The following is a 21,882-nucleotide window of genomic DNA, read 5'->3' as shown; positions in this document are numbered from 1 at the left end:
GGAGTAAATTGTGAAACTATTCCACATTCCTTTAGATAGTCGTTGAAATCGATATTAAGATACTCTCCGCCTCTATTGGATCTAAGCATCTTTATTTTCTTGCCCAACTGATTGTCGACATCATGTTTAAACTCTTTGAACTTTTCAAAGGTTTATGACTTATTCTTGATTAAGTAGATATATCCATATCTGCTATAATCATCTATAAAAGCCAGATAGACTCGATTAGCATCCCTTGTGGATGATCTGATGGTTCAACACACATTTGCATGTATGAGATCCAACAAACCTTTACCTCTTTCAAAGATCCAGTGAAAGGTGATTTTGTCATCTTTCATAAAAGAAAAGATTCACATGTATCATCTGACCTTAGCTCAAATTATTCCAACGCTACATCCTTTTTCATTTTGGAGATGTGTTTCTTGTTAATGTGTCCAATACGACAATCCCACAAGCACGCTTTGTGTATATTATTAGATGAATCAAAATGAAAAACATTATTGCCTAAACTATCATTACACATCATAATTTCATACACACCATCACAAGGTAAAGCTTCAAATATAAAAACACCATTTTTTATAAGCAGAAATATAACTATTCAAATCATTAAATGAATATCTAAAACCTTGTCTGAACAAAGAGTGAAAAGAAATAATGTTTTACGTGTCATCTCTGACGAGTAGCAATAATTTATTAAATCTAAAAAAACACCACCACTAAGCACTAGACTATAAACACAATTATTGGTAACAGGAGAAGATCGCCTATTCCCCATGATCAGGTTCATTCTTCCGTGCTCCACCTCCTCACTTTTCATGAGCCCCTTGCAAATCATATCAAATGTGAAATCCACATCCTGTATCAAGGACCCAAGAACGAGAAGATGATGAGTTATTAAATGAAATAGTATATATAAATGTAGAAGATGGCTTCACTTTACCATCCTTGATGTCTTGTAGATACTTTGGGTAGCTTCTTTTCCAATGCCCTTATCATTGCAATAAAAACAAGTAGCCTCTTTGGGATCAGAAGTGTAAGGAATGTCAGAACTGGGCTTTCCTTTGTGTACATTGCTTGATGACCTAACATGAGATTTTGCTTTCCATATCTGTTTAGGAGGACCTTTCCTCTTCTTCCTATTTCCCTGTCTAATACCCAAAACGGGAGCACTAGTAGGAGTGGAGGTCGAACCTTTTCCCTTCATTCCTGCTTCAGCTATCTGTAGAAGGTTGTACAATTGAGCCAAGGTGGTCTCAGTGTTGTTTAAATGATAGGTCAGGATGAACTGATCATAACAACTTGGTAAGGAGTTTAGGACTATATCAATAGCCAACTCCTCATCAAAATGCACATTAAGCCTAAAAAGGCGCTCCATGTATCGTTGCATTCCCTGCACGTGGCCATATCCAGATTCCCCATCTTTCATCTTGCACGCCATGAGGGCTTTGACCACTTCATACTTTTCTTGACAAGATCGCTTGTATAGATTTTCCACAAGGCCCATGTTTATCTCATAAGGCTAGGAATCCTCATAAAATATCCGCAACTCAGGGTTCATAGTGGCGACCATGATGCAAGCAACATTTGTCGCATCATCGTAGTGTTTCTTGTAGGAGGCTAATTCTTTAGGGGTGGCCTTCTCTTCGTCGATTTTATTTAGTTCTTTCTCAAGGACATAATCCTTGTTATCGAAACGAAGGGCCATTTTAATGTTGTGCATCCAGTCGTTGTAGTTGGTGCCATCCAAAGTCACCTTTGATTATGTGGACAACAATGAGAAGTTATGGTGGTTGAAGGAGGAGGAAGCGGAAGTATCAGCTGGACTAGACATCTATAAAAAGATGGTACTTTTAGTTAAACAAGAATAATCATTAATATAGAAATCTAAAATAAAATATTAAGGATAGGGCCCAACTATATAATTCACAACTTAGAAAAGGGATGTCGTAATCTAATTGTAAATTTTATAAAGATAGGTAAATGACGATTTACCCATTCCACCAAAAGAGAAATAAAGTGAAATTCCTACTTCTTTTGAGATTCATTGAAACTATTCAATGACATGTTTAATCTCCGATTATGCTCTTCTATTTGTGACAGGGATACCGAGCATCACAAACAAGATGTGAATAACCATGCAAATGTGCTTGGTAGCCTTATTGTTATTTATCATCCAAATTGATGTGCTGGTAAACCACACACGTTATATTAATAATGATAATTCTTGAGATACCCATTGCAACTCTTTATTAGTCCCTATTAGCGTGCTGGTTAACCACATACGCTCCACCAATGACTTACAAAGTACAATGTGCAATTTCATGGGTTAGCATCCTAATTCACATTTTTCCTAAAGTAATTAGATTTTGGGATTTTAAATAAAAAGGTTCTAGTACTTTTTAATAGCATTATACTTTTAATGAGATTTAGTTGTCATATCAAATCAGCTCTGTTAAAGACCCTACACTAATCAAGGAAGCGGTGGGTGAGAGTGGACACCCATTCAACTACCATTTTATAGGTAGTTTCCTTATACCCCTCTTATAGACTAGCTTCGTGAATGAGGAATACTAGTGATTCAACTGACTAATTCTTATACATATAATATATTAACAATGAATAATAGTAATATATATATAAGGTGTATTTGAAACTTTTCAACATAGGTTTATTTAATTTTTAAATTTTGAATTAATAATCAATTAATTTAAATTTAAAATAAACCAAAAATTTGATTTAATATTTATCTATCAATTAACAATTAATTAAAAACAGTAAATCAAATAAGGATTAACTAATTAAATTAATCAAATAATTTAATCCTAATCCTAACCCTCTAATTTTAAAAAATTAGGGTGTAGGAAATATTCAATTTTATAATTATCCCTTTTAATCAAATTAAACGAACAATTATCTAAAATAGGAACAACCTAGCCTTTTTGAAAACTTGGGGAGGAAGGCTAGGGTTTCAAAACCCTAACCCTAATATTGAAATCCAAAGGGAATGGGCTTGGGTTTTGAAAACCCCTAACCCTAGTCAAAATTCTTGGCCTTTTAGGGTTTAATTTCTATAAACCCTATTTGATCTAATTCAACAATTATTGCTATTCAATTGAAAACAAACCAAACGATCTGATATCACCTATAGGTTTTATGCAAAACATATAAACATAAAACCCTTAAGTTCACATGCAACCTAAGGATCTATGTTTTCACTATTGAAGCTATAACTATGAACATCAAATAAGAAACCCTAGAACCCCTAGGTATATTTTGAAAATCATAAAGGGTTTAGGTTTACATAAATTGTTGTTATTGTAGCAAATAACAAGAATCCTTCAATTGTAGATCATTTGGAAGCAAGCACCACAATTGTCATGTCTCTAATAGCTCACACCGAAACTAGAAATAAGGATGACTATAAAGAGAGGAGAGGAGAAGGGAGAATTTCAGGTATTTCTATGGAGGCATAAGTGGCCGGAAATCTAAGGCCTAAGGGTCCTTATATAGTGGCACAAAGAAACCCTAGATAACCCTGATTTCAATATTAAATTAATATTTCAAATATGGTATTTATCTCATTCATTATTTATCCACATGAAGTATTCTAGAAACCCTAGAATATCCTCCCAAAACTATCCAACCCTAATGGTGGAAGGTTCTTGAGAATTTTGCTAAACTATTGAACAATTACACTTTAGACCCTACACATTTAACTAATTATTTTAATCCTAAAATTAATTCTAATTAATTATTAATTAAATAATAGTTTTTCTAATTAATATATTATTTTCATAATATATTAATAAAATTATTATATTAATTTATTAATCACATAACAAATTAATCTCTCTCTCTAAAAGTCATCCTGTCTAAATGCTAGGTTTGAGGGCAACCCAAAAGGACTGTGCTACCATCAATTCTAGTATATACCAATTATAGTTATGGGTTAAGCCACCTAATCCAACAAATATACCCTATTTGAACAACTGTTGAATCATCTGCCATATACTTCCGGATATGTGAAACATAGAAAGTGTTGTGGATCCAGTCGAGCTCCTTACGCAAATCCAATCTATACCATACCTTGCCAACTTGTAACGCCCGTTTATTTAAATAAATTAATAAAAGTAAGTCCTAGACTAATTTGTGAAGAAGTTTATCAGTTAAGGGTTAAAAGTGTAAGTCTAGATTAGTTTTGTAAGTATTTATGAAGGCAGGGACTAAATGGTACTTTATGGGACTTCATTTGAAGAATTTTAGATGCTAAGGGGCTGATTTGGAAATTTAAGGACCAATTATGAAGAGATTTTTGGAGATAAGGGCAATATAGTAAATTTTGGATTTAATTTGAAAGTATTTCATGGGAAGGGACCAGGAATATAATTATGGGGAAATAGTTATATTTGGACGGGTATATAGTCTTTTATCGGCCAACCCTAACCCTAAACCCTTCCTTATGATGCAGCCGCCACCCCCTCATGAGCCTCACAGCTGTCGTTCTTGGAGCACCTCAGTCGTCGCTTGCATTATCGGGTCCGGCAACCACTCTTTCCGCCAGTTGTCGTGTCGTGTAATGCAAATGTCACGCCCTTGTCGCCAGTGACGTCGAGAATCGCTGCAGGATCGTTGACGACAGAAGGGGTATGTCATTGTCGTGAGATGATCGTGAGCCGTCGGAATTGTAAGGTAAGTTAACCGCAAGCCACTGTTCATCTCTTTCTCGTAGACTCGATGCCAGAATCGCCATTTCTGCCGTCGGTAGCCCTTGGGCGTCGTTTTACTCTTTTCCGGTGACGCGTGCCACCTAGGCGGTGGTTGCTTGGAGGTGTGCTCGAATGTACATATTGGTTGATATGCTCGCTGGGCTGTTTGTACAATTTTTGGCCGGAAAACCCACTGCCACCACCATAAGGTGGTGGCTGCCACCGTTTTCTACTCTTTTGCCACCACCAGCCACCGTGGGAGGGTGGCTGTGTGCGTGATTTAGTGTGTGTGCATGCCTAGTTTGTGATTTAATATTGTATTGATATTCTTGGGCAGGAAAAATGAAGAAAACTCATCACCACCACCTTATGCCGCCATTCCGCCGCCTTTAGCTACCATCTCCGGTGGTAGTGGGCTTTCGGTTGCGTTTAGATTGATGATTGAAGTGCTTTTGGTGTTGCGTTGGCCCAAGATCATAACCACCACCACGAGCCACCGCCGGCCACCACTAGGGTGGTTGTGTGTGTGTGTGTGTGTTAGAATAGTTAGTGTATGTGTTTAGTTGTGGATTAAAAGCTTGTAATTGTAATTAACAAAAGATGTAATGAAAAGAACCATAACCACCACCGTAGGATGGTGGCCGCCGCCGTGAGCCGCCATCAACCACCACTACCCGAGGTGGTAGTGGGTGGTGCCCCGCTAAGCAAAACCTAATGGGCTTAAAGATTTATTTTGGGCGTATTGGGCCATGTTTGAGCGGAAACCCTAATTGTGAGTAATTGGGCCTTAGACTTATTGGACCCACTTTTGGGCTATTGATATTGGATTGTGTAGTAAGCCCAATTTCTCCATATCATTGATCTAGTAGAGTAAAGGACTTAATGGATTAAGTCCTTAATGGGTTAAGTAAGAAACACTTAACCCTAATCATCATTTTATGAGAAACCCTAATTTCACTTGGGCTTTGTGTTGGGCCATCCAAGAATAATCAAATGGACTAGAGTAATTAGTTGGGCTCTAGGGTAAGACCTATATGAAGGATTGGGCCCAATTTGGAGAATTGAGCCATAGATGGGCCATAGTTGGGCCTAGATGGTTGTATGATATTGGGCCCCTAGAATGAGACATGTTGGACTAGTCTGGACAATTGGGCCTTAAGGGAAGTCCATGTAGAGGTTTGGGCCTAATTTGGAAAACTGGGCCATATGTTGGGCTTTGATCCTTATATGACTTTGGGCCTATGGATTGGGCTTTGGGCTTGGGTAAGCCAAGCTAGGGGTAATGTAGTAATTGTTGGATTAGTGTCTAAGTCCATAACTATTTTGGTATGTACTTGACCCGATGGTGCATGGTCCTTTTGGGTTGCCTTCACCAAAGCAAATTGATAGGATGAATTATGGAGAGAAAGGATTAAATATGATTTATTAATATATTATGAGAATAATATATTAAAGGAGAAATCATATTGTTTAATTAATATTAGTCAAGAATTAAATAGTAATTAGTTTTGTGACTAAAAGAGATTAATTAAACTTAAGGGACTGGAATTGTAATTATAAGATAATTGCAATTTGGGCCATGGATTGTTTTGTATTAAGGAGTGGACGAATTCTATGGGGAAACCCATAAGGAAATTGTCCAAGGCCTTAACTAAAGGAGTCTATGGGTTGCTTAGGGCTTAAGCATCCAAATTAGGGTTTCCTTGTTAGATAACCCTAACAGCCTCACTATAAATAGACCCCTTAAGGACCAAAAACATGGCTAAGCTTTCTTCTAGGGTTAGAACACGTTTGGGCAGCCTCCATCCTCTCTCCTCTTCATCCTCTTGCTTATGGTGTTTGTGAACCATTAGAGGAATGACAATTGCGACTTTGACCATTCTAAAGTCAATACAAGGAGATTTGGGATTGTTATTGCTACATAACAATCAAGGTAACATCTTAAACCTATTCTCATGTTAATATGATTACTTGAATGCTAGAATTAGGGTTTATAGTCTTGGATAACTTGCATGTTCAATAGAGAAACCTAGATCCAAGCATTAGGGTTTGTATGAGCACATAGGATGTTCTTAGGACCAAAACCCATCAGTGGTATCAGAGCCTAGACTGGTTTCTATTGTATTGATGCATTATATGTTTGAAAAATTCGATTTTTGGTGTTCTGGAGGCTGGACTCGCCGAGTCCATAGCTGAACTCGCCGAGTCCATGCTGACTCGACGAGTCGAGTCAACTCGTCAGATGGAGTAAACTTCAGGATTTCTTGCTGTTTTTGCTTAAGGATAGTTGCCTTATCGTATTAGATCAATATAAATCCGTTTTTATGATATATTTGACTATATTCTTGATCTAATTGAAGATATTTATCAATTAACAAAATATTTGTTTCCTTATGTGATAATTGATTGATTATTTTGATTAAATTGGTAAATTATTTTGCAAGAAATCATTAAATAAATCAAATATGGATAAATATGTGATTAAATGTTAATTTAGATTATTTATTATTTGATCCTTGTTGTTATGAAAACTTTCATATTTTTCCCTTTAGGTTTTATAGTTTAAATTTGAACCCAAAAGTTTTGTTGTTTTAAAATTTAAATAGTTGAAACCCTAATGTTTTGAAAAAGGTTTCAAAACTTGCCCTCAAGTTTTGGAATTTAAATTTTGAATTAATAGTTTAATTTTGATGTATATTTAAATTCTAAACCCTAGTGTTTTGAAATGTTTCAAAACTTGCCGTCAAGTTTTGGAATTTAAAAGTTGATTAAAAAGTTTAATTAGGAATGTTAAATTCTAAAACCCTAGTATTGTTTTGAAAAAGTTCAAATCACACCCTTATGGTTTTATTAATTAATTAAGGTGTATAATTAAAAGAAGTTTAACAAATCCATAAAAGTTTTGGTTTAAAATTTAATTGAATTAAAAGTATAGTTGTTAAATTTGACCACCTAGTATTTTAAAAGATGTAAAATACACCCTATACTATATATAACATTAAAAGTCTAACATTATATATATGTATGAGTAAAAGTCAGTCTTACCGTTAGTAGGCCTCATTCACGAAGCTGTTCTATAAGGGGTGTTTAAGGAAATTGCCTATAAAATGGCGATTGAATGGGTATCCACTCTTACCCACCCCACTCTTGACTAGTGGAGGGTCGTTACCCGAACGGGTAGGATAGGACGAAGACTTCCATCATAAGTATAATGAAGTATAAAAGTAACTAAATGTTTTTCAAATTCCCAATCTTAGTTACTTAGGCAAAGTGAATTGATGCAATTCCATGAAATTACACTTTGTGCCCTTGCGAAGATGTTAGTGGAGCGTGTGTGGTTTACCGACACACTAAATGGTTCTAAGCAAAGGTAGCAAAGGGTGACTCAATGTTTGTCATAGTTCGGTGGAGCGTGTGTGGTTTACCGGCACATCGAATAGGTGACTGTAACATGTGAGTGCAACATGTAAGTTTGCATGGTTATTCACATCCGCTTTGTGATCCTCGGCATCCCAGTCACAAACAAGAGGGGTATATAGAGATTTAAACATGCCATTGAAATGTTCAATGAATCTCATAGGATCTAGGAGTTTTCATAGATTTAAAACTTAAATTTCTTTTTTCGTTTTTCATGGTGGAAATTAGTGAATTGTCATTCACTTACCTTCAAGTGTTCTGCAATTTGGGTTACGGCATCCCTCTCCCGAGTTGTAGAATATTGTGTTGGGTCCTAGCCTTAGTATTTCATTGGGTGATTTACTAAGGACTCAATTAATCAATCAACTAACTTGAATTCATTTTCTCTCGTTTTGTAGATGTCAAAGTTTGACAACTATGGTCTTCTCAAATCCCGTGGAACAATCATTCCACATGAAGATGATATTCCACGATTCGATCGAGGAACAAGAGATCATACTTCACTTCCTCCTCCTCCTCAGATTATTCTCCCTAACCCACAAGTTCAAAGGCTTGAAAAGTTCAAGATCACTTAAGCCCTTTTGGCAATTAAATATAAAGAAGGAAAGTCAGTGTGTGCACATGTCCTAGGGATGAAGTCACACATTGATAGGTTAAGAATGTTGGGATCCGTTTTCTATGAGGAAATAGCTGTTGATTGGGTTCTTCAGTCACTTCCTAACTCATATAGTGAGTTCGTAAGAGAGTACTATATGATGAACTGCGACGTGACCCTTATAGATCTCACCTATATGCTTATTGCTGCTGAATCAACAATGGTTTGGCGCAATAGAAAAGAAAAGTTGATTGGTGAATCTGCCTTCAAGACCTCTATGGATATAGACAATGGAAACAAAAGACATTCTATGATCGAAAAGTTTGATCATAAGAGAAAGGCAATGTCTGAACTAGTTCCAGCCCTGTTCCAAAAGAGTCAATTTGCTTTTATTGCCAAGAGAAGGGGCATTGGAGACGAAGCTGCCCCATTTACCTAAGAGATCTAAGAGATGGGAGAGTCGAAACATATGGCTCTAATATAGGTAAAATCCATTAACTAACTCTTTTAATCTTCTATTCTAGATTCTTAATACATAATGTGATAAGATTACAATTGATGTTTTGTAGGATCGAAGAAAAGAAAGAAAGCTTAAGGGAAGAAGTGAGCATAATCTAACCGTGAAGGAATGGATTTCGATCACATTTCTCGAAGATTAGATTCTTGAGCTACTACTTAGAGTTAGAATTAGATTGCTAAGAAAGATGTATTAGCATAGTTTTTCAATGAATTGCATTGTAAGGACAAAATTTTTCCGCAATAAAATAAATTTTGATTTTATATTATTTATTTATCCTTTCAATGGCGTATATGAAAAATTGGTATTTGAATGTTTCTATTATTAGCAATAATGGATTTGGTTCTTATTTATGTTATTTATGGAAAGTCGAGAATTTACCAAATAGGGAGAGTTTCTCATCGCCCAAGTTTCAATTGGACATAAATTTGGAATCACGCAACTTGGTTGCACGATGAATGAGAAATTTCATATTTGGAAATTAGACAAATTCATTGACAAAGTGTCAAGTGAAGGACTAGGAGATCGAGCACACAAAGTTGCGTGTTGATCAAGTCCACCATAAGAGTAACAATGATATTCGTCATGATTCACTAAAGGTTTAGTAAATATGATTATACTTACAAGATTAAGTGTAATTATGAATTCATTGAAAAAGTTTAAATCAATAGCAAAACGAATAAGAAGAATCAAGTAGGCAGAAAGATAAGAGTTTCTCCATTCTAAGAAGAAGGGAGAGTAGCTTTTATGCTTTATGATAGGTCTTAATGATTAAGAACCATATCTTAGTTGATCCTCTAAATGAGTCTTAGTACAATTGTATGTTTAAGAAGAGGAATCAAGGATTGAAGAAATGGTTAAATCAAGAAGTCAATCATACTTCGTTCCAATAACAAGTCTTAAAGTTAAGATTGTGAAATTGAGTGAAAAGTATTAGAAAGGTTTGTAACATTCATCAAATGTGGAAAGTTGTGATGTCTTGGATAAGACAAAGACCAACTAGGACCAATTTATGAAGAGTTTTGATAAAAGCTACACTAACTCTTGAATATTTGTTTGTCAAGAAATGTTTTGAAAAGAGAATCTTATATGTCAAGGAGTCAGTGGGAGTCTTAATGGTCTTGAAAGGTTTCAAGAACAAATCAAATAAACCTTATCAATCATCACTAGTGCACGAGTTGAGGTTTACAACCTATCGTGTTGACATTATTTTGTTTCTATGCCGTTCCAATCGAGTTAATTATGCATGTGAGTTTTATGAGTTCTCATTTGAATGCATAAAAGGCAAGGACCTTGATCAATGGAAAGTGCATTGATAGGAAAAGGTGAGCTGCTTAACTACTTGGAAGACATGGTGGCAGCTATGCTACCATAAGGCAAGAAATCAAGATTAAGAAAGTTCGGTCGATATGAGTTTGAATTTGTCGTAAACTTTGGTTTTGACAAATTCACATGGATAGGAACGCATACACCATTAAAATCTAAGTGTCATAAGATTCCCTCCTTCATTAAAATGACTGTGAGGAAATACTTTCACTAAGAAAGATTTTAAGAAGATAGTGATTGTAAAATTGCATTCTCGAATTCGATTATGGTTACGGTATCCCTTTCCATAATTTGAATTGTGAGGTTTGGCAATTGTTTACACACACATATGAACAATCTAAGGAAATGGTGTATAAGTTCAAGAAGCCTTGATAAGAGATTATCAAAGCACTAAGTATTAGAAACATGAACTTAAGAAATTCAATAAGCATTGTTTTTCTGAAAGTTAAGCTGTTTCTGAATACATGTCAAAGCTAGTGGGAGCATAAGTGTTATGTTTTATAATAATCATCATGATAATGGAGCATAAATGTTATGATTGTATGATTATTAAGGCACATATTGCAAGTTGGCAATATTAATTATAGAAAACAAGAGTTATACCTTGCAAAGTCATAAGGGTTGTAAAGTTGTTTTGCTATAATTAAGGGAGAGGATATTATGCTTCATTTCAAATCTAAAGGATTAGGTTGAGAAATGTTAATAAATTTAGTCAAGGGTACATAGTGTGTTCTTAAAATTTCGATTATTATTACGACATTCCTTTTCACAATTCGAATTTTGAGAACATAGCAAATAAAACATTATGCGTCGTGTCCCATACGCTTCGGGTATAGGATCGATTGCAAATGCTTTAATGTTTGACCATTCTAAAATTTTCCAAATGTCGAGCGCATTTAAGGGGAAAAGGGACTAGAATTGGTTTTGACTAAAATAATTAAACAACTATCAAAGGACAATCCAAAGTTTGACGAGGATTGGTCGCTTGTGAGTAGTTGGAAGCATGGTATTGGATGGACCAAATCGACATTATTATGAATAGAAAAGATTCTATTAACAATGAGTTGTCATATGGAAATTATGTAAATGTTTCCATATTGGATGGACCATATCGACATCATTACGAATAGATAAGATTCTATTAAGAATGAGTTGTCATATGGAAATATGGAAACGTGTCCATATTGAGAATTGGATATTGAAAATCGATGTCTAGATTAGAAACTTTTGTGCAAAAGGATGTTCAAAGGAATGTACTTTGAGGAATTGTCTTGTAACAATTTCCGATAGAGGACTTTGTAATATCATTAGCAATAGTCTTTGTGACTTTGGTGCAGTGACATTACAAAAGGATCATTGCATAGAATGTTAGAATCTAGCATATTTTATAAGTAACAAGAATTTGAAATTCTCACACTTATGAAAAAGGATTTGGAGTGGTGAAATGAGACTGATTGGAAATGTGTTCAATTTGATCTATTTCACAAAAGTAAGAACCATAGGTAAACATTGTGTGCATGCTAAGAGCATGGGACAAGTGTAATAATTCAAGTAAGAAGTTGATTACCCGAAACGACAAATAATGAGTAATCGATATGGTGATAAATAAAAGGAGTTTTATTTATACTCAAAGGTTTGAGGCCATACGGGATTAGTATTATTCTTGTGTTTCACATTTGCATGTTTTGACTTCCAGAATAATTGAATTTATTAAGAATAATCGAATTATTCGAACGGGCCACAGTCGTTCATATGTTGGAAGTAGATATGAATGAAGACTGTCGTGAATTGGTGTGTGGATTGTCTAAAAGAGTATTAGACATAAGCAAATGTTTGCTGCAACGTTCATGAGTGCTTATGAATATGATTTGAGCATTGGATTAAACCCACGCTCACTTGGATCACTCCATGAATTGCATCACGAGTGATTGGTGAGATGATAACATCTTATATTCTTGAAACCGAGATGTGTGAGTTGTATCTTGCGAATCGGTTGCACATTGATAATATGTAAACACACTAGTATCTTGGTGTTATAAAACATATTGTTGTGTGTGATTTTGTGCGTGAGTGCAAGCGAGCATTGTATCAAAGTTTATCCGTTCCTTTTATCCAAAGAAGGATAAAAGCGATATCTTTGGGCCCCTCGATGATTTAGTGATGACAAACGTAAATGCTCGGCCGAGCTAGGGCTAATTTGATTTGTTCAATTAGTCAGTCGTCATAAATCGGGAATCGAGATATAGTACAAAGAGAATGATTTGAAATCATATCTCATATGATATCTAGAATGGAGGAATATATGATCCCTTATCTAAGGACACGCGTATATGATATGATCAGAGTTGACAGCGGCTTTGGAAAGCTACGATTACAGATCAGGATCTGAAGTCATACGCGTAATAGTTATTAGACTTATCCAAGTGTGAGACTGTTGGATTAGTGTCTAAGTCCATAACTATTTTGGTATGTACTTGACCCGATGGTGCATGGTCCTTTTGGGTTGCCTTCACCAAAGCAAATTGATAGGATGAATTATGGAGATAAAGGATTAAATATGATTTATTAATATATTATGAGAATAATATATTAAAGGAGAAATCATATTGTTTAATTAATATTAGTCAAGAATTAAATAGTAATTAGTTTTGTGACTAAAAGAGATTAATTAAACTTAAGGGACTGGAATTGTAATTATAAGATAATTGCAATTTGGGCCATGGATTGTTTTGTATTAAGGAGTGGACGAATTCTATGGGGAAACCCATAAGGAAATTGTCCAAGGCCTTAACTAAAGGAGTCTATGGGTTGCTTAGGGCTTAAGCATCCAAATTAGGGTTTCCTTGTTAGATAACCCTAACAGCCTCACTATAAATAGACCCCTTAAGGACCAAAAACATGGATAAGCTTTCTTCTAGGGTTAGAACACGTTTGGGCAGCCTCCATCCTCTCTCCTCTTCATCCTCTTGCTTATGGTGTTTGTGAACCATTAGAGGAATGACAATTGCGACTTTGACCATTCTAAAGTCAATACAAGGAGATTTGGGATTGTTATTGCTACATAACAATCAAGGTAACATCTTAAACCTATTCTCATGTTAATATGATTACTTGAATGCTAGAATTAGGGTTTATAGTCTTGGATAACTTGCATGTTAAATAGAGAAACCTAGATCCAAGCATTAGGGTTTGTATGAGCACATAGGATGTTCTTAGGACCAAAACCCATCAGTAATTACCCTAATTATGTATTTATAGTTATGTGTTAGAACCCAATTATTAATTGGGTGTTATTTTGGTGTTGACAGTTCGGGAATCTGTCATCCAGCAGCTAAGGTTGAGTCTGCGGGACTTCAGCAGTATGAGATTGTGTCTACGGGACTTCAGCATTGTGAGGTGAGTTTCCTTTCAGTAGGAACGGGTCTACGGCCACAATGTCGGCCTATTTAAGTTAGTTGTAGTTCCGGATTTCAGTCCGATGCAATAGTTCAGTATGCTTGATGTCTTTGTGATACAGGCATGGTATGTGTTATGTGTTCCGGACTATGGTCCGATGTAGCATGCAGAATATGTGTTCATATTATATGCCATGATCATGTTATGTTATGTTCCGTGAGTTCCGGACATCGGTATGATGCAGTAGTTCAGTGTGCTTGATGTCTTTGTGATTCAAGTATGTCTTTGTGTTATGTGATCCGGACTTTGGTCCGATGCAGTATGCAGTATATGTGTTATGTTAGTAGTTATGATTATGTTATGCTATGTTCAGTCAGTTTCAGGACTTTGGTCTGATGCAGAGGGCAAGGCCCTCGTTAGTTCCGGACTTCGGTCCAATGCAATTTCCGGATTTCGGTCCGATGCAGTTTCCGGACTTCGATCCGATGCAGAGGGCAAGGCCCTGGTTAGTTCCGGACTTTGGTTCGATGCAGTTTCTGGACTTCGGTCTGATGCAGAGTGCAAGGCCCTGGTTAGTTCCGGACTTCGGTCCGATGCAGTGGGCAAGGCCCAGTAGTTGCTTTATATGTTATTGTATGGTATGTGGTAGTTTGGGGGAGCTCACTAAGCTTTGTGCTTACAGTTTTCAGTTTTGGTTTCAGGTACTCAGTTTTCAAAAAAGGAGCTCGGGAAGATTGGAGACCACACACCATTTGTTCAGCCTGGGATGTTTATACTCTGATATATATTTGACAGTTGTTACGATATTTTGAGATACATAGTTTATGGTTCTTATATGACGTTGATGAATATGGTTTTATTACTGATTTAAAACGAAATTTTCAGACTGTATTTTTGGGATGTTACACAACTCTAGCTACCTCCCGAAACGGCCTAGTATATTAGGGCCCCTACTTTCCCTCTTCCTGAAGCGTATTATATGTGACAACCCGAAACTCTTTACGTTTCCGTTACGCGATTTCCGTTAATAAAATTTCGAATTCGTTAACTTTTCCGTCAAACTTTTTGGTTTGGAAAATAATCTAGTTATATTTAATTAAATTATTTGCGAGTTGGAACCAAAAATGGCTCGGAAACCCGAATATCTCGAAAAATCAAACATTTCCGGTCTAAGTGAGATTACGTCCGTAAACGTGTTTACGACCATAAACCTGTTTACGGTTAGTAAAGAGTGGACCCCCCCACATCACCCCTATAAATACGATGCCTCCGACTTCATTAGGACGTTTCTGGCCAAACTCTCTCATCCTCTCTCTAAGAATCTCGAACCGTAAACTCTCAAAACACATTCAAACTCCGGAAAACGTCGAAAAACATCGTTTGGAGCCCTTTGGAACGTCTGGAAACACTCAGCTCGTCGAAATCAGCATCCAAACACCATTTTTCCGAGTTTACGGTCCAACCTTCAAGAACCGTAAACCCTGTTCTTGAGTTTACGGTCCAACCTTCAAAGACCGTAAATTCTATTCTTGAGTTTACGGCCGTAAACTCATAAAGCCTTCAAAAACCGTAAACACCAACTCAATCGTAAACTTGTGTTTACGACCGTAAACTCGAGTTCACGGCCGTAAACACCCCTTTTTGGTGGTACTTTTGGCTGAAAACTCATTTCTTCGATTCAAGCAAGTTTCGGTAACATTCCTCAACCGAATTCAAGTGTTTTTCTGACACCTTATTTATCGAAATCGCTAATTTAGATACGCATATGTATGTATTTGATAATAGGATTTCATTAAGTGTCATGTGCAAGAAATCAGGAATCTTCTTTTCAGTCAACAACTCCACGCAACAACTGTCAGTTCATACCCCTACATTTTTCCGCATATTTTTTAATGTTTTCAGGGGGGAATACATGCTAAACATAAACATTTTCTTGAATATACATAAAACTTATGCAAATCTCATACTTTAAATCCCTTTTGTACTATGCTGAGCATAAGGGATGTTTTCACTAAAATTGCATAGTTTTTTCGGACACGCTATTCGCTACATTATACATGCAAACTATAATCGGTATAGTTTGGGATTTCTCTAAAACTTATTATGCATAGAAACTTTCACTATTAAACATATGCATCGGAACAGAAACCATTTATAGTTTACATCACTGCTTCATCATGATTTTCATAACTGTAATTATCACTATATACGTTATATATACGGATTTTCAATACAATCGAACGCTACTGCACTACATGTAAACTAGATTGTACGATACTGTGAGGCGCTACTTCACTACTGTACCCTTAGGTGCACAAGGATAAATCCTACCACTGTATAACCAGAGTCTCCTGGAGGGAGAGCGTGAGATTTGTGAATAGATCTATTCGGGAATGAAAATCCCACATCGGGACTGCTAGCTATAGTTAGGCGGGCACGCTTGAGATGTACAAATGTCATTTCACTCAACGCCTGAAGAACGTTGGAAAGGTCACTAGTCATATCAAGCATGGTTATACGACTCACATTATGTATAAATCACCTTTAGTTTACCAACCTGGCTTTCTTCAGCAGTTTTACTTATACAAAATAGAACTAAAAACAATATGCATACTAGCCGAGCTAGGGTTTTCAAAACCGAATCATTTTTGCTACGGTTTTACATTTAAATACATATACTTTATGATTAGCTTTAGCTAGTCACATGAGGTAGTATTTTTGCATATCACTACGATTTTTCAGAAGCGAACATTCATGGTTATATACGAAATCGATAACACTACGTTTCTTTCACTAAAGAAAATATCGGATTTTCTTGAGACTACACAAACATTTCGGCTTGCTCATCAACAAGTTTTCATTACAAATCACTGCTTATGAACTCACCAGCTTTATGCTGATATTTTTCAAACTGCTTGTATTCTTAGGAAATCAGTAGACAGGTACTTGCTGGATTTTTGAGGAACTGAAGCATTAAGAGTTTTTAAGTTTTTACTATGCAAAACTGTTGGATGTAATTCAAACTAAATTTCAAACAAATGTAAACATTTTTACTCAAGTATTCATTGTAATGGTTGTGTTGCTATGATTGCTGTTATTTATTGGTTGTGATGCTATACGTGACGTCCTCCGCCCCGGAACGTTTCTGCCATCGGTTTTGGGGTGTGACATTATACCCTTCCAGGGTGATTGATAGCTTCATTTTATTTACTTATTTTTATAGTTTATTTTAGTACATTTCATTCGCATTTTAGTTAACTTTCATGCATAGTTTCCCTTTTGTTATTTTTATGACCATTTCGGGGTACTTTCTAGTTTCTTGAGCATTATTGCAGATTTTCTTGGAAACTAGCGGGGCGGCACTTTTGCGAGGCGATTGGGCTTGAAGGGAATTGGAGGTTTCATGCTTGATGGCTATGAAGGTGATTCATGGGGTGGACTTGTCAATTGCTTGAAGGCTTGGAAGAATTGAGCTTTAAATTTGAAAGATGCGGGGGAACATTCAAGCGTATGAAAATTATTAATCGGACGAGTTCACGAGCATTGGAGGATTTAGAGAGGTCAAATTGGGCTTTAAATGAAGAAAAACTTGAAGAAAATGGGCTAGGAGGTGATTGGATTCGATCTGGGCTAGTGGGATATGCTTTAGAGGCCCAAAATCTCAAAGGAGCCCATGTCAGGTACCACCCGCGCAACCCACCCGCGCAGCAGCACGCGGGTCGCGCAAGGTCCTGTAGGGGCAATTTCGGGAATCCTTCTTTTGAGCTATTTGAGGAAGGTTGGTGCCCATCTTTTGCATACTCTTGGACATCCGATTTTTGGAGATTCTCTCTGGAGTTTTGAAGACTTTTGAAGGCCAAGAACACTTGAAGAACATCATATTTTTACCTCTTGATTCTTGCTTAATGTTTGGTACAATTTTCTCTAACTTTGTTTCTTTGTGTTTAGCCATGCTTGGCTAAACTAATCTTGGTTGACTTTTGGTTAATCCTTTGAACTTTTGTTGAATGTTGAAGAATCCATGAACATGTTCTTAAATCTTTATGGGAATGTTTTGTGTTTTAACATCTTATCACTACTTGTATGTTTTAGTTCATGAGTTTAAATATGTTTGTGGTGATTAGTTGGCTAATTTCTTGATTAAGTAAAGGATCTTCAAATTAGCAAGCAACAAATGATTTTTGTGTTGTTTTTGCTTCACACAATCATAAAAACATTTCCTCCAACATGGTGGTGAAAGCATTTGACCCCTCTTGGATTTGGTGACTTTTTGGTTCTTAATGCTAGTTGACTTTCACTAATTACATGCTATTTGGAATTAGTGACTTTGACTAAGGAAATTGTTATGAGCTTCTCTAGCCATTTCAACAATTAAGAAAAGTCTAGGTAATCTCAAGCTCCTTGGATTACTATAGCCAAATTAAGGATTTAAATCAAAGTATTGCACCATTGGATTCTAATGATATGTTCATCAAAAGTCAAAGTGAGAAAACTTTAAGTCAACCATCTCTCCCTTATTGATTTTACATCAAACTCTTATTTTTGTTGCATTTGTCTATTTAAATCATAGTTGATTCTAGTTTGTTTCAAGTATTTCAAAACACCAAAACCCCCCCCATTTTATTTTTATTGTCATTTTACAAGTACTTTTACAAAGAGATTTTTCATAGAGTTATAAATTGAACCAATCTCCGTGGATTCGATCCCTTTACCACTATACACTATTTTAGTGTGTAATATTTAGGGTTATTATTTGTGTTGGCCTCGACAACCACCAGTGATACCTTCAGTAAGACCATGTCCTCGACCTGGAATTCCAACTCGGATCGACGCTTGTCGGCATAACTCTTCTGCCGACTTTGAGTTGTCTGAAGTCTCTACCTAATTTGCTAGATGAGCTCTATCGAATGAAGGACTATCTCAGTCCTCCTCACGACCCTATGACCAATCTCTCCCCAACACACTGGGGTGCAACAATTCCTCCCAAAAAGTAGCTCGAAAGGCGGTGTACCGATACTGGAGTGGTAGTTGTTATTGTATGAAAACTCAGCTAAGGGAAGGTAGGAGTCCCAAATCCCACCAAAGTCAATGACGCAAGCTCTCAACATGTCCTCAAGTGTCTAAATGGTCTGCTCACTATGAACGTCCGTTTGCGGATGATAAGCAGTGTTGAGATGCAACCTCGTACCTAGTTCCTCGTGGAACTTCTTCCATAAACGAGATGTGAGCCTAACATCTCGATCAGATACAATGGAGACTGGAATACCATGCCGAGTAATGATCTCACACACATACAAATCGGCGAATTTCACGGCCGATGAGCTCTCGTGGATAGGTAGGAAATAGGCAATTTTGGTCAACCGATCCACTATCACCCAAATTGCATCATGCCCCTTAGCCATCCGAGATAACTTGGTGATGAAATCCATAGTAATATGTTCCCATTTCCATATGGGAACCTCCAGTAGCTGCAAATTGCCATGCAGTCTCTAGTGTTCGGCCTTGACTATTCGATAGGTCAAGCACCTCTCAACATACCATGCTATCTCCCTCGTTATGCACGACCACCAGTAGCTAAGCCTCAATTCCCAGTACATCTTGGTGGCTCTAGGGTGTATCGAAACCTGGAGTTGTGTGTCTCGTCCAATACAGTCTATCTGATCCCACCAAAATCTGGCACCCAAACACATCCATACCAGGTCAATAATCTGCGACTGTCAGTAGCAAACCTGTCAATCTCACCCTTGAGCCTCCCCTACTTCCAATTCTCCTTCTGGACTCCCTCTACTTGAGCCTCCCTGATCAAATCCAACAATGGAGAATCAATCGAAATCATCATACATAGGCCTGTGACCTTAGAACTAGCTGTCTAGCGACTCAAAGCATTATCCATCACATTCTCCTTCCCGGGATGATATAGAACCTCACAGTCATAATCCTTGACTATGTCAAGCCACCTACGCTATCTCATATTCAAATTCGGCTAATCCATAAGATATCTCAAACTCTTGTGATCCGAGTAGATAGCACACCAAACCCCACACATGTAATGCCCCCACATCATGAGAGAAAACATTGTTGCCCCCAACTCTAAAGCATGAGTCAGATAATGGACCTCATGCGGCTTCAACTGTAGAGAGGCATAAGCAATAAATCTACCGCATTGCGTCCAAAACCGTGATGGATGCATCATAAAATACCACAAAATCCTCAACACCCTCGGGGAGGGTCGACACTGGGGCCTCACACAATTTCAATCTCAGAGTCTCGAATGTCACCTGCTGCTTAAGGTCCCAATGGAAATCCACGTCCTTCCTCGTCAGACGAGTGAGGGGGTACTATAATCTTGGAGAAATCCTGAATAAATATCTGATAATATCCTGCTAAACCCAAGGAATTCCTGATCTCCGAGGGAGGCTTCGAAACCTCCCACTGCATCATGACCTCAATCTTGGCCGAATCGACCAAAATCTCATTTTGGTTAATAAGGTGTATTAAGAACTGGATCTCTTGTAACCAAAACTGACACTTCGAGAACTTGGCATACAACCGTTATCACCTTAAAACTCCCAAAATCTCTCTAAGGTGCTCCTCATGCTGCTCCTTGGTCTAGTAATATACTAAAATATCATGAATGAACAATAACTCATCGATCAAGCATCGACCTGCATACCCAATTTCAAATCCATAAATGATGTGGGCACACTGGTGAGCTCAAATGGCATCACCACAAACTCGTAATGACCATAACGAGTCCGAAACTCGGTCTTATCCATGCTCTCCTCTCTAACCCTCATCTAATGATACCCTAACCTTAGATCGATCTTGGAGAACCAAGATGCACCCTGCAACTAATCGAAGATGTCATCAATCCATGGAAGGGGATAATGATTCTTCACCGTCAACTTGTTCAACTCCCAGTACTCAATGCACATCCGGTGTGATCCATCCTTCTTGACAAAAAAAATTCGTGCTCCCCAAGACGAACTACTTGGTCTAATAAACTATTTACACAACAGCTGAGAGGACAACACCTGGATCTCCGGTGGTGCCAATCAGTACAACGCCTTAGCAATTGGGGCCACACCCGAAACCAAATCAATCCTGAACTCGACCTGCCTCTCCGGAGGCACGCCAGGGAACTCCTCCGAGAACACATCAACAATATCTCTAACAATTGGCAACTCTAAAACCGAAATCTGCTTCCCAACTCGGGCATCAACCATGCGTATCAATGAAGCCCTTGTCATAAATGAGACGACACACATTTGCGTGTCAAAAACTTCAGTAACGATTTTCGATATGCATTTATGACGCGTCTTTACGATACTTATTTATGCATAATACAAAATATGTAAACAAATATATATCAAAACAATCAATTTCATCCAATAACATCATGTCAAAAAATTGTAATACATTGATATTAAGAGGATCTAATTGTACATTGTTATTAAGAGGTTTTCCCTAACTATATAACCAAATACCTGTAACACCCATAAAAATCATGCCAAATTTAAACTTTTAAAAAAATTTCAAAACCATTAATCATTTACAAACTTGTTTTCAAAATGTATCATATCAGAGTATTCCAGAAACAAAGTCATAAAAAGTGAGGAGCTATACGATCACGCCTTTGCCTTGCCACGATCCCCTGATGTACCTGAAACAATAAACTAAAACTGTAAGCCGGAATGCTTAGTGAGTTATCCCCAAAATACCGATACACATACAATCCACATAACCATGTTAGCGATATCATATCATAACGAACTGAACATCATGTAACGGGTCCACAACTTTACAGACCGGATTACCCCTGGGCACACAGTGTGAGTCTGGATTGCCTACCGGCCCACAGCTCACATCTGGATTGCCACCGAGACCACAATACGAGTCTCCTTTAGCCCGTAACTAGAATG

Source organism: Lactuca sativa, chromosome 8, assembly GCF_002870075.4.
Source record: "Lactuca sativa cultivar Salinas chromosome 8, Lsat_Salinas_v11, whole genome shotgun sequence".
Lineage (NCBI taxonomy): Eukaryota > Viridiplantae > Streptophyta > Magnoliopsida > Asterales > Asteraceae > Lactuca > Lactuca sativa.
This window is presented reverse-complemented; position numbering follows the sequence as displayed.